This window comes from Hemitrygon akajei, chromosome 1 (assembly GCF_048418815.1).
Source record: "Hemitrygon akajei chromosome 1, sHemAka1.3, whole genome shotgun sequence".
NCBI classification, from domain to species: Eukaryota; Metazoa; Chordata; class Chondrichthyes; order Myliobatiformes; family Dasyatidae; genus Hemitrygon; species Hemitrygon akajei.
The window spans coordinates 42,715,001-42,729,688 of NC_133124.1; the positions used below are offsets into that span (position 1 = coordinate 42,715,001).

A 14,688-nucleotide genomic window follows, 5' to 3' on the forward strand; every position below is an offset into this window, starting at 1 on the left:
TGGCTTCCACTCCCTCAGCAAGGATTTGTGAATCATGAGAAGAGTTTTGTCATATTTTGGGTGATCATGAGATTTCCAGGAAGCACACATGACTCGTTCGTTCTTACAGAGTCCATGCTGCTGCTATATAATTGCCCGAGTTATCACTGCTTAACAGATCCAGGGGAACAGAGGCTTCCTTCTCCCTCAAGGGGTCCTCAATTCATTGAGCACTCCAACCTCACCAGCTGGCCACAGATACAATGAGAGATTTGCACGTATCAGGAAAGTAATGACAAATATCAGTGACTTCTTGAGGTGAGTTTCCTTGCTTGAATCCATCTGGGATCCACCTGCAGATCACACCAAACAAATACAGTGCTGCACACTGCACAATCTTGTGAATGCAGAAAGCTGTCAGTGCTAGAGAACGATCAGCAAGTATACCCAGAGCCTTATGGGTAGCAGGAGCCAAAGAAACAGGAGGAATGGCAAGGGTCCCAGGTGTTACCCTCACTCAGACAGGAGGGGGCAGGCCTTGGCCACCAGGATGTATCAGATTCCCTAAGAGAAAGGCAATTGTTAAAAGCAGTGTGAAAACCAATTCCAGCCAAGAGGCCCCTCCATGGCTATGATGGGGAATGCATGTATAGCATGGGGAATTATAGACCGGTTAGTCTGACATCGGTGGCGGGGAAAATGCTAGAGTCGGTTATCAAAAATGTGATAACAGCACATTTGGAAAGAGATGAAATCATCGGACAAAGTTAGCATGGATTTGTGAAAGGAAAATCATGTCTGATGAATCTTATAGAATTTTTTGAAGATGTAACTAGTAGAGTGGATAGGGGAGAGACAGTGGACGTGGTATATTTAGATTTTCAAAAGGCTTTTGACAAGGTCCCACGAACGAGATTAGTGCGCAAACTTAAAGCACACGGTATTGGGGGTGTGGTATTGATGTGGATAGAAAATTGGTGGGCAGACAAGAAGCAAAGAGTGGGAGTAAATGGGACCTTTTCAGAATGGCAGGCAGTGACTAGTGGGATACCGCAAGGCTCAGTACTGGGACCCCAGTTGTTTACAATATATATTAATGATTTAGACGAGGGAATTAAATGCAGCATCTCCAAGTTTGCGGATGACACGAAGCTGGGCGGCGGTGTTAGCTCTGAGGAGGATGCTAAGAGGATGCAGGGTGACTTGGATAGGGTAGGTGAGTGGGCAAATTCATGGCAGATGCAATTTAATGTGGATAAATGTGAGGTTATCCACTTTGGTTGCAAGAACAGGAAAACAGATTATTATCTGAACGGTGGCCGATTAGGAAAAGGGGAGATGCAACGAGACCTGGGTATCATTGTACACCAGTCATTGAAGGTGGGCATGCAGGTACAGCAGGTGGTGAAAAAGGCAAATGGTATGTTGACATTCATAGCAAAAGGATTTGAGTACAGGAGCAAGGAGGTTCTACTGCAGTTGTACAAGGCCTTGGTGAGACCGCACCTAGAATATTGTGTGCAGTTTTGGTCCCCTAATCTGAGGAAAGACATTCTTGCCATAGAGGGAGTACAGAGAAGGTTCACTAGATTGATTCCTGGGATGGCAGGACTTTCATATGAAGAAAGACTGGATCGACTAGGCTTATACTCACTGGAATTTAGAAGATTGAGGGGGGATCTTATTGAAACGTATAAAATTCTAAAGGGATTGGACGGGCTAGATGCAGAAAGATTGTTTCCGATGTTGGGGAAGTCCAGAATGAGGGGTCACAGTTTAAGGATAAAGGGGAAGCCTTTTAGGACCGAGATGAGGAAAAACTTCTTCACACAGAGAGTGGTGAATCTGTGGAATTCTCTGCCACAGGAAACAGTTAAGGCCAGTTCATTGGCTATATTTAAGAGGAAGTTAGATATGGCCCTTGTGGCTAAAGGGATCGGGGGTATGGAGAGAAAGCAGGTACAGGGTTTTGAGTTGGATGATCAGCCATGATCATACTGAATGGCGGTGCAGGCTTGAAGGGCCGAATGGCCTACTCCTGCACCTATTTTCTATGTTTCTATGATCTTACACACTGATACTGTACACAAAAATCAACTGAAAAAGGCCAGATGTCATATAAAATCCCTTCACAACCTGCTCAGTATGTGGACTTGGACTGAATCTAACACTCAAATGAATAGATCAATGGTCAAGTTATTAAATGACTTGCTACAACTCATCTGTATTCTTGAAGAGTGTCACCATGTTTAACAAATTCAGACCTCCACATTAAAACAAACACTTTCTATGAGAATCTCCCTTTTGCACATATGAGCAGTGTCATACAGATCACCCCAGAGTATTTTGGGTGATCATGAGATTTCTTTCTACATTACTCCTCCGTGAAGGGCTTCTTGCTCCTCAGGAGGACTACTGCAGTCACCTTCTGCAAGCTCTTCTTATGGTGGTCTTAGGAGATCTCCATGATTTGCACAACCAATCTTCTGGCATGTGTTTTGTTGCCCAAGGCTTGTATGTTTCTAAGTGCTTTCACCCTCACAACTCCATTTAGATAGGCACATGGATGATTAAAAAATGAAAGGAGGAAAGAATTTGATTAATCTGAGAGCAGTTCAAAAGGTCAGCACAACATCCTGGGGCGATGGGCCTATACTGTGCTGTAATGTTCTATTTGTCTTCTCTGCCTCCACTGTATGTATGGCTTAACATACAGAACGTTTGTTTGAGGGCTGGTGCTCATTTCTGAGTGTTCTGTAGGAGATGCCAGAAATGACGTGAAGACCCTTCAGGCATTGCACAGTTTCCTTCTATAGTGTTTACTCCTAGATCTCCTAAACCACAGTTTCAAAATTGGATTTTGGCCAATTTCCCAATTCTGTTTGCAAAGGACTTGATTGGGCAATTGCGCTAAACACAACTGTGGTTCAGTGCACCCCATAAAAGCTGCAATCCAATTTCAAGGCAGACTTTTAGTCAGTCTCAATTTGAATGTGGACGGTGCGAGCCAGGTAAATCTTTAAGTAGTGTTGGCAGTCTTAATGATAGACATTATTCCTGTTTAGTAAAGCTGCTGTTATGGGAGCTTATTACTTGCAGGACTAAATGACAGAAAGTCATACAGCTTCTTCATTGATGCCTAGAGGACAAGTTATTTGGTTGTCTGATGCTTAATCATTCTTGAGGCAACAATTTTGAGCATAAGACTAAACTTCTTTATCAAGCTGACGATGTACAGTAAACAAAGGCTAACCAGGCATGTTTGACATCATCCTGACCAGCTCAGTAGGCATTTTAACTACTGACACTAACAATAAACTGGCTCCCTTAGTTCAGTGGAATGAAAGCAATTCGAGACCAAGAGCAATAAAACCAATCTAACATGGCTTTATGTGATATTGGTTATGCCTAATAAATCTCTCGGAATTCCTTGTGGGTTCTTCAGAGTTAACAAAGCAGTTATATGATTGATGTGGTAAGAAAAATATTTAAACCTGCTGATCATGTTGAAAAGCAACCAAGCTTGAAGATGTAATCAATAAACTACAGAGAGCCAGCAAAAAGTGAAAAGTGAAAAACTATAGGCACCATTAAATTAGCTCTGAAAAGTTTAATAATTCAGGTGTTAAAGTCATTTGTCAGTTATTTTTTTAACATATTCTGCAGTTGGGGAGTTGGGAATGGTGGAGTGGTTATATTGATGTTGTAGAGAGCTGATTAAATTCAGTGAAAATTCATATGCAAGCCTGTGATTTCTTTGTTGATGTCAGGCATATTCAGTTTTGTATGTGTAATCCCTCTGGAGAGCAAATTAACAAGCAAAAGCATGTATTAAGATTATATTTTAACTGAAATGTAAATTTGATAGCACTCACACAGGTTACCTTTTTTAAGCTTACCATTGAAACCCAGGCAGAAAAATTGAATTTTGTTTTATGGGTATCATTAAATTCAGACACACAATTACCATAAACACTTACTGCTCTTAACTGTTTTCTTACCTACAGCTGGGAAAAAGTTTATTAAGTGCCCTTGCATCATGAGGCTAATATTGTGAATCGAAAATTCCGAATAACAAGTGCCAAGGCTGTTTTAGTTTAGGTTTTGGACACAGATCATCATAGCAACAAAAGTCTCCAATCCATGCAGTTCCCGTCAACAGGATTATATGTAAATCCCAAAGGAGAATGAGATCAGGGAGATGTATGCTGATGTTCTAGAGCATGTTAATAACAAGGTGCTGGGTTGATGAAGAAACTTTGAGATGGATAAGTCTCCAGGGTTTGATGGGATGGATTCCAGGTTTTTGAGAGAGACAAGAGAGGAAATTGCTGGCGCCTTGACAAAATCTATGCTTACTCTAGCTACAGGTGAGGTCCCAGAGGATGATAGGATGGCTGATGTTTCTTTGTTTAAGAAGGGAAAAAAGGATAATCCATCTGATGTAAAGCCAATGAGCCTTCCATTAGTGGAAGGGAAATTATTGGAGAAAATAAAGGAACTAGGGCTTTACTCTTTGGAGAGAAGGAGGATGAGAGGAGACATGATGGAGGTATATAAGATATTAAGAGGAATAGATAGAGTGGAGAGCCACCGCCTCTTCCCCAGGGCACCACTGTTCAGTACAAGAGGACATGGCTTTAAGGTAAGGGGAGGGAAGTTCAAGGGGGATATTAGAGGAAGGTTTTTTACTCAGAGAGTGGTTGGTGCGTGAAATGCACTGCCTGAGTCAGTGGTGGAGGCAGATACATTAGTGAAGTTTAAGAGACTACTAGACAGGTATATGGAGGAATTTAAGGTGGGGGGGTTATAAAGGTTTAAGGGTCGGCACAACATTGTGGGAGGAAGGGCCTGTACTGTGCTTTACTATTCTATGTTCTATGTTCTATGTTTAAATTCTTAGGAATAGGATCTATGTGCACCTGGAAAAACATGGGTTTACTAGGAAAAGTCAGCTTGGCATTTTGGCATGTGGCAGAATTTGTATTTTACACATGTATATGTTTTTTTGATGAAGTGATAAAAATGAGGGTAGGGCAATGGACATTATTTTCATTGTCTTTAGTAAAAGCACACAGGTAAGGATAGAGGTCTGGAAAATTATAAGACTAGCCGGAAGGAGCTTAAGAATGAAAGTAGCAGAGCCAGAAGGGGCCATGAGAAGGCCTTGGCGAGCAGGATTAAAGAAAACCCCAAGGCATTCTACAAGTACGCGTTAGCATTCTCTATGGAAAAGGACATTGGTGATTGTAGGGATGACTTACAGCAGACTGAAAAGCTTGAGCATATAGACATTAAGAAAGAGGATGTGCTGGAGCTTTTGGAAAGCATCAAGTTGGATAAGTCACCAGGACTGGATGAGATGTACCCCAGGCTACTGTGGGAAGTGAAGGAGGAGATTGCTGAGCCTCTGGTGATGATCTTTGCATCATCAATGGGGATGGGAGAGGTTCCAGAGCATTGGAGGGTTGTAGATGTTGTTCCCTTATTCAAGAAAGGGAGTAGGGATAGCCCAGGAAATTACAGAACAGTGAGTCTTACTTCAGTGGTTGGTAAGTTGATGGAGAAGATCCTGAGAAACAAGATTTATGAACATTTGGAGAGGCATAATATGATTAGGAACAGTCAGCATGGCTTTGTCAAAGGCAGGTTGTGCCTTACGAGCCTCATTGAATTTTTGAGGATGTGACTAAACACATAGATGAAGTTAGAGCAGTAGATGTAGTGTATATGGATTTCACCAAGGCTTTTGATAAGGTACCCCACGCAAGGTTAAATTGAGAAAGTAAGGAGGCACAGGATCCAAGGGGACATTGCTTTGTGGATCCAGAACTGGCTTGCTCACAGAAGGTAAAGAGTGGTTGTAGACAGGTCATATTCTGCATGGAGGTCGGTGACCAGTGGTGTGCCTCAGGGATCTGTTCTGGGACCCCTTCTCTTCACGATTTCTATAAATGACCTGAATGAGGAAGTAGAGAGATGAGTTAGTAAATTTGCTGATGACACAAAGGTTGGGGGTATTGTGGATAGTGTAGAGGGCTGTTAGAGTTTACAGAGGGACATTGATAGGATGCAAAACTGGGCTGAGAAGTGGCAGATGGAGTTCAACCCAGGTAAGTGTGAGGTGTCTCATGTTGTTAGGCCAAATATGATGGCAGAACATAGTATTAGCAGTAAGACTCTTGTCAGTGTGGAGGATAAGATGGATCTTGAGGTCCGAGTCCATAGAACACTCAAAGCTGCTGCGCAGCTTGACTCTGTGGTTAAGAAGGCATACAGTGCATTGGCCTTCATCAATCGTGGGATTGAGTTTAAGAGCTGAGAAGTAATGTTACAGCTGTCAGACCCTGGTCAGACCCCACTTGGAGTACTGTGCTCAGTTCTGGTCACCTCACTACAGGAAGGACATGGAAACTATAGAAAGGGTGCAGAGGAGACTTACAAGGATTTTGCCTGGATTGGCAAGCATGCTTTATGAGAATAGGTTGAGTGAACTTTGCCTTTTCTCTTTGGAGTGATGGAGGATGAGAGGTGACCTGATAGAGGTCTATAAGATGATGGGAGGCATTGATCATGTGGATAGTCAGAGGAGATGTCAGGGTTAAGTTTTCTACACAGAAAGTGGTGAATGTGTGGAATGGGCTGCCAGTGACAGTGGTGGAGGTGGATACAATAGGGTCTTTTAAGAGACTCCTGGACAGGTATATGGAGCTTAGAAAAATAGAGGGCTATGGGTAACCTGAGGTAATTTCTAAAGTAAGTACATGTTCGGCACAGAGTTGTGAGCTGAAGGGCCTGAATGGTGCTCACCAGGTGCCTCCTGACAAATTGATAGATTAAGGCAGATGGGATCCATGGTGACTTGACAGATTTGACTCAAACTTGGTTTGGCTATAGAAGATAAAGGGCAGTGGTGGTGGGGGTGTTATTCTGACTGGAGAGGTCAGTCACTAATGGTGTTCCACCGGGATCGGTGCTGGACCCACTGTTGCACAGAAACGGGCAGGGTTATGGATACACATGAAGTGCCAGAGGAACTCAGCAGGTCAGGCAGCATCTCTGGAGACACATAAACATTTGAAGTTTTGTGTTGAGGCCCTTTATCAGCACTGGAAAGGGAGGGCGGAGAAGCCTGAGTAAGGTAGGGTAGGCGAAAGAATTATACAACATTAAACAGCATCTTGGCTAACTGGGAAGAGCTTGAGATGGTTGTGCCTGTTGATTGGTTCTTCCCTCAGCGGTCTCTAACACCACAACATTCATTTGCCACCTCGTCGGCTGTCAGCTGGTGAAATCCCTCCGGACTGCCTAATTTAACTCTTCGTCCGGTGCACAGTAGTTCCATGATGACATGTGTTCAGATGTAATCAGCCCCTCTCATGAAGATGTGGCCGCTGGAAAGGAAAAGCCAAAGCTGGCTGTGCGGCGCTGGACTCTGCACGGGGTTGGGACTTGCCCCTCCCGTCGGTGCTGTGTTTGCTCGGTGGAAGACAAACTGGTCTGAATTCTCCTGAAGCTGCTCTTGTGCAAGATGAGGAACTTGTTCTTGCAGAAACGTGGCTCCAGGACACCATCCATGCACCATCAATCTACAGGCCAAGACTCAGGGACTTAGGCTATATATTTTTATTGTAACTGTATTGTTCTTCTGGTATTGTAATTATATGTGCTACGTGTGCCGTTGTGTGCTGTGTATGACTGTTGCTGTTGTGTTTTGCACTTTGGCCCCAGAGGAATGTTGTTTCATTTGGCTGTATTCATGAATGACAATTAGACTTTAACTTGTATTTCTGCTCTACTGATTCACAACAGTCACAGAAAATACACTGAAGGTATTTGATGAAGAAAGTGTGTTACATGCAATGCTGAAATTGTGTTGTCATTGACAAGTGTTGTATGATGTGTGGGTTCTGGAACTGTTTTCTGTCACCGGGAGACTAGCCCGAACATCCTATCTTCTCCATATCCACGTTCATTTACCTTGCACCTTTTCCCTGGTAACAAGGAACAATAGAGTTCTGTTCATCTAGAACAAAGAACATAGAATGGTACAGAGGAGGAACAGGCCTTTCGGTCTATCCTGTTGTGCCAAACCAATTAAATGGCTAACTAAACTAATCTCTTCTGCCTTTACAACATCCATATCCTTTCCTCATGTTCATGACCCCCTTAAAAGTCTCTAATGGTTCTACCTCTACCACCACCCCAGACAACACCCACCACGCTCTGTATAATAAACTTGTCCCTTGCATCTCCTTTGAAATTACCCTCTTTCATCTTAAATGTATGCCCTCTGGTATTAGACATTTCAACCCTAGGAGAAAGATATTGTCTGTCTATTTGGTCTGTGCCTCTCATAATCATATAAACCTCGATCAGATCTTCCCTTGGCCTCCGCTGCTCCAGAGAAAACAATCCATCTGTCCATCTTCTCACTATAGTACATCCCCTCTAATATTTATTTATTTATTTTATTTTGAGATACTATGCAGAAAATGCCCTTCTGGCCCTCTGAACCGTGCCACCAGCAACCTACCGGTTTAACCCCAGCCTAATCATGGAATAATTTACAATGACCAATCAACCTACTAGCCAGTGTACCTTTGGTCTATGGGAGGAAACTGGAACACCCCAAGGAAAACCATGCATTACTGGATTGAAATCTGAGCTTTGTACTAACTGCTACGCTACTGTGGCATGGTGTGCGAGAGGTTTACATCCTAGTAAAACTCTTCTGCACCCTTTCCAAAGCCTCGACTTTCTACAATGGGGCGACCAGAACTGTATGCAATACTACAGATATGGTTTAACTAGAGTTTTATAACACTGCTACATAACTTCCTGACTTCTCATCTTAATGCCTTGGCTAATTAAGGCAAAAAAGGCATATGCTGTCTTAACCACCCCATCAACCTGTTCAGCCACTTTCAGACTGAATGTACTTTCAGGAAGTATTGAATTATATAAAGACTAGAATGTTTACAGGTAGGTGTGAGAGACAAATTGTGTGATAAATGCGACCAAGGAGACGGAGGAGTGCACCAGAGAGCTAAGTGAGTGTGAAGACTAATGCGATGGAATAAGCTTAACAAGGTGCTGAGAGGGAGTGTGGTAATCTGCACAATAAGATGTGAGTAATTAACATGATCTGGTTAAGTTATTGAGCAGTTCCTCCAATGAATTAAGGAAAAGGGAACAATGCCGAATTGTTACAGCAGATGGCTTGTGTATTGTTGCTGGGCTAACATTATGTGTTTTGTGAATTGGGGGACTGCAAATCAAAATGGATTTTAGGTGAAAGGTAAAATGGTCACCAGAGGCAGTAAAATCCTGCACGTCATGCACCTCTGATCAACCAGGGTAATTAGATGCTTTTGCAGAAATGGTACTCGGTCATTTTACCACCAATTTTACCATCACCATTACTTGAAACAAAGTGGCTGGAACAGAAATACAAGCAGTTTGGAAGGGGCAAAGATTATCATCCCTCATTCACTTTCCATTCTCCACTCTTGTTATCCTCTCACCCTGCCCATTATCTTCCTTTGGATCTCCTCTCCTTCCCTTTCTTCCATGGTCTGCTTTCCTCCCTTATTATATTCCTTCTTCTACAACTTCTTACTTATCTAACTATCCCTTCGCAGCTTCTTATTTCATTACCTTTCTCACAGCCAGCTACTTCCCCCTCACCTTTCACCTGCCAGCTTGTATTCCTTCCCCACTCACTTTGTTTTTCTGGCTTTTGTACTCTTCGTTTCCAGTCCTGATGAAGGGTCTTTGTTTAAAATGTTGACTGTTTATTCCCCTCAGAAGGTGCAGCCTGATTTACTCAGTTCCTCCAGCATTATGTGTGTGTATTGCTCAAGATTACTGAAGGGTCAACGATGATGGCTTCAGGATGATATTCTGTTAGATTTCTTTGACTCAGCATTGAACTGTTGCCAGAATAGCAATTTGATATCACAGTAATAATTCCTAGCTTTGATAGAAGTGGGAAAGTTAAAGATAGATGTGATCCTAATGTATAAAAGCAGATCCCATGTCTGAGAACAATGCCACTAAGGGGCTGTGGAGATGAGGAAGATGAGAGGCTCACAGTAGGATAACTACAAAGATGATGCAGCTATATCAGGATGAACAGCCAAGGCAAGAGTTTCTGTGGCCTAGTTAGAGTCATAGCACTATAGAACACTATGGCACATAAAAAGGCCACTTGGCCCATCTAGGCCATGCTGAACTATTAATCTGCCGTATGGCTTTCATTGCACACAAATGAAAGCCTTCCATACCCCTCCCATCCATGTACCTATCCAAACTTCTCTTAAATGTTGAAATCAAACACATATCTACCACTTCCTGTTGTATTTAATATTTCAGAGTTGGAAATAACTTGGAAAATGTGTAGCTTGGGTGGCTGATGGTTGGGTTGAGTTGTTCTCCGATCTTGGCACTCCACTTGCAAATGTTCCAACACATATGAGGAGACATCATCAGGGCACTACTCACTTGTGGCATGTCCTTCGGTGCTTGGCGTTTACATATAAGTACTTATCAACCAGTTGATTGGTTGTCATTATGGAAACTCAACTGAGATGTAAGGAGGGGGTCTCATTGCCAATTTGTTGCATGTAAAACTGTGCATTGTCTGGAATTTTGCCTGCATTGGCTTATAAATGGGATCGAAGGCCACGTTTGTTTATAGAATCGTTTGCGGAAAACCATGCTTCTAGGAGTTCTTTTGCGTGCCATGTGTAAACTTGTGCCATGACTTTCACTGATGCCCAGCCAGATTTGTGCTCCTCTCGATCTCCGTGGGTAGAGACTTGGGAGAGTTGGTCACATTGTTTAACAGCTAGTTGATATTCATAGATCCTTGTCGATAGTTTTCTCTTAGTTTGGCCGAAGTAACATTTGCTGCAGTTCCTGCATTGGATTTTGTAGACCACTTTGGTCTTGTCCAATAGCATGGTTTGTTCTTTTGGTCTGCAGAGTACTCTCCTCAATGTGGTTGTTGGTTTATGTGCAATTGAAGTTCCTTTTTCTCAGAGCAGTTGGGCTGATAATTCCGAGATAATTTCATTGTACAGAGGTTGGTGTGTTGTCGACCTCGTAGGCATCTTCGTATGAAGTTACGTGGGTATTCGTTTTGTGCAAATACTTTGAAGAGATGGTTCATCTCTTTATCCTTTAGTTCTGCCATGTTGCTGTATTGTCCCCGCTCTTCAGAACAAAGTTTTGATACAGCTCTCTTGTGTGCATTTGGATGCATGGATTACCAGAAGAAGCACAACACAAGGATCTATGGATATCACCTGGCTGTTAAGCGGCAAGACCGACTCTCCCAAGTCTCTATCCATGAAGACAGACAGACAGACAGACATACTTTATTGATCCCGAGGGAAATTGGGTTTCATTACAGCTGCACCAACCAAGAATAGTGAAGAAATATAGCAATATAAAACCATAAATAATTAAATAATAATAAGTTAATCATGCCCAGTGGAAGTAAAAATTGAGAGGGGCAGGAATTCGACTGGGCATCAGTAGAAGTCATGGTGCAAGCAAACACTCTGGCATGCAAGAGAAGTCCTAAGGCATGGTTTTCAGCAAATAAACAGACATTCAGACCTCAATCTCATTTATATGCCAATGTGGGCAAAATTCAAGACAATACACAGAGTTCACCATGCAACCAATCAACGATGAACCCCCTCCCTAGATCACAACTGTTTCCATGATGATGACCAGTCAACTGATTGATAGGTATATAAAAGCCAAGCATTCGGAGGAATGATGATGTCTCCTTGTATGGTGATGACACGTTTGCAAATAGTTTGCCTTGATCAGAGAACAACTCAACACAACCATTGATATTTCAGTAATCGAATCATAGAAAGCAACAGCACAGAAACAAGCCCTTTGGCTCATCTATACTGGGCTGATCCATTTAAACTGTCTAGTCTCATTGACCTGCACCCAGTCAATAGCTGTCCATACTCCTCCCAACCATGTATCTATCCAAACTTCTCTTAAACATTAATATCAAAATCATGACTTCTATCAACCTCAGTGGAAAAAGCCTGCTTGCATTTACTCTATCTATACCCCTCAAAATTTTGCATAGCTCCATCAAATCTCCTCTCATTATTCTACGCTCTAGAAAAAAAATGTCCTAACCTATTCAACCTTTCCCTATAACTTAGGTCCTCAAGTCCTGGCATCATTGTAGATTTTCTCTGCACTCCTTCAATCTCATTGGCATCTTTTCTGTAGGAAGGTGACTACTGCTGCACACAATACTCCAAATTCGGCCTCACCAATGTCTTATACAACTTCAATATAACATTCCAACTCTTGTACTCAATACTTTGATCTGTAAAGGCCAGGGTGCCAAAAGCTTTCTTAATGAACCAATCTACCTGTGACACCACTTTCAATGAATTATGGATGGATTCCTGATCCCCTTATTCTACCATACTCCTAAGGGACCTACCACTCACTGTATAAGACCTATCCTGGTTGGTCCAACCCAAGTGCACTCTTCACATTTGTCTGCATTAAATTCCATCTGCCATTTTCAGCCCATTTTTCCAGATGTTTCATATCCTGCTGCAAACTCTGATAGTCTCCCCCGCTGTCTACTACACCGCCAATCTTGGTGTCATTCACAAATTTGCTAATCCAGTTTACCATATCTCCATATTACCATCCAGATCATTGATATAGATGGCAAACAACAATGGACCTGCAGCACTCCACTAGTCACAGGCCTCCAATCAGAGAGACAACCATTTAATCCCACTCTCTGGCTATTTCCACAAAGCCAATGTCTAATCCAATTTACAATCTCATCCTGAATGCTGAGCAACTGAACCGTCTTGACCAACCTCCCATGTGGGACCTTGTCAAATGACTTAATAAAGTCCATGCAAACAGCATCCACTGCCTCGCCTTCATCAACATTCCTGGTAACAATCTTGAAAAATTCTATAAGATTGATTACACTTAGCCTACCATGCACAAAGCCATGCTGACTATTCCTAATCAATCCCAGTCTCTCCAAATAATCATACATGCAGTCTATTGGAATACATTCCAACAACTTTCCCACTATTGATATGAGGCTCACCTGGAGCCTTTCTTAAACAGTGGAGCAACATTAGCTATCCTGCAATCCTCAATATCTCTGTTACGGTCCCTATTATTTCTGCACTAGCTGCCCAGAGTGTCCAAGGAAACACCTTGTCAGACCTTGTCAGTGATTTATCCACCCTGATTTGCCTCAGGACATCAAACTCCTCCTCCTCTGTAATCTGTGTAGGATCCATGAAGTTGAAACTGCTTTGCCTCACATCTATAGACTCTGTGTCAGTCCCCCAAGAAAATACAGATACAAAAATACATTTAAGATCATCCCCATCTCTTTTGGCTCCATGCATAGATTACCTTTCCGAACTTTAAGAGGACCAGATTTGTCCCTTGCTATCCTTTTCCTCTTAACATATCTGTAGAAGCCCTGAGGATTCTCCTTCACCTTGTCTGTGAAGGCAACCTCCTGCCTTCTTTTAGACCTCTTGATTTCTTTCTTCAGTGTTCTCTTGCATTTCTGATACTCAAGTACTTTATTTGTTCCTCCTTTCTTATACCTGCTATACACTTCATTTTTTCTTAAACAGGACCTCATATTTGAAAATATTGTAAATATATTGTTTGGTTAAGCATTCTTTGTTGTTTACACACTGCATTGCAGGTTATATGTAAAAGTATTTAAATGGCATACATCATTATGCCGCCACATCATATGTGTGGGCATCGCTTAAAGCTGAAGCAAAATTACACACGCATTATGGACTCTCTGTGTTCTCCTTTTAATTAGTCTTTTGCAAAGAAAACATGCTGCTTCAAACATGCAAAACTTAACAGTGAAGTTTTAAATAAACCTGACACAAACTACCTATATGTTGAAAGGTAGCGAGAAATTTGAGCTAAAAAAAAGTGCAGCAAGAAATGGCAGAGTTAAAAAAAGCGCAGCGTGTTTTTTTCTCTTTGAAGCAGCATGTTTTCTTTGCAAAATAATTCAAACATTCATAAACAGAGAGTACCAGGTGATAACAATCATGAAAAAAAAGAGCAGAAATGGCAGGCTACATCGGAAAGATTGATGAATTTGATTACACAACAGATAACTGGATAATATATATATGGAATGGATTGAATAGTAATTTAATGTGAATGAAATAGCCAATGAAAAACAAGTATTAGTTTTGCTGAGTGCATTGGGTTGAAAAGCACACATTTTTCTTCGTAGTTTGACTGCTCCAACCAAACGAGCTGAAATGATACTATGAATGTAATACAGGCTTGGACAAGAAGAGGCTGAGGCCAAAGAAACAGGTTAGAAGATTTGGTCTTGGTTGCCCATTGTACAGTGCAGGCAGGATGGCAGATTTGGCAGTGGAATGTTCCTCCTGTAGCATGTGGGAATTCATGGATCCTGATAGTCTCCCTGATGACTGCACCTGCAGGAAGTGCAGCCAACTCCAGTTCATGAAAGACTGCATTAAGGAGGTGGATGAACTTAGGGTCATCCAGGAGGCAGAGAATTTGATAGATAATTCCTTTGATCAGGTAGATGCACCCAGAGTGCAGAATTTAGGGAGTGGATGGGTGAACACTGAGAGAGGTAAAGGGAGAAGGAAGTCAGTGCAG

The 14,688-nt window shown here is 42.2% G+C and overlaps 1 long non-coding RNA gene across 1 annotated transcript in view; it reads left to right on the forward strand.

The window, feature by feature from the left end:
* Positions 1-2,956: 2,956 nt before the first annotated feature.
* Positions 2,957-14,688, forward strand: part of LOC140730638 (uncharacterized) — a 44,581-nt gene continuing 32,849 nt past the window's right edge. The window contains exon 1 of the long non-coding RNA XR_012099651.1: positions 2,957-2,990. This is a non-coding gene — a long non-coding RNA (uncharacterized lncRNA). The remainder of the gene's footprint in view (positions 2,991-14,688) is intronic.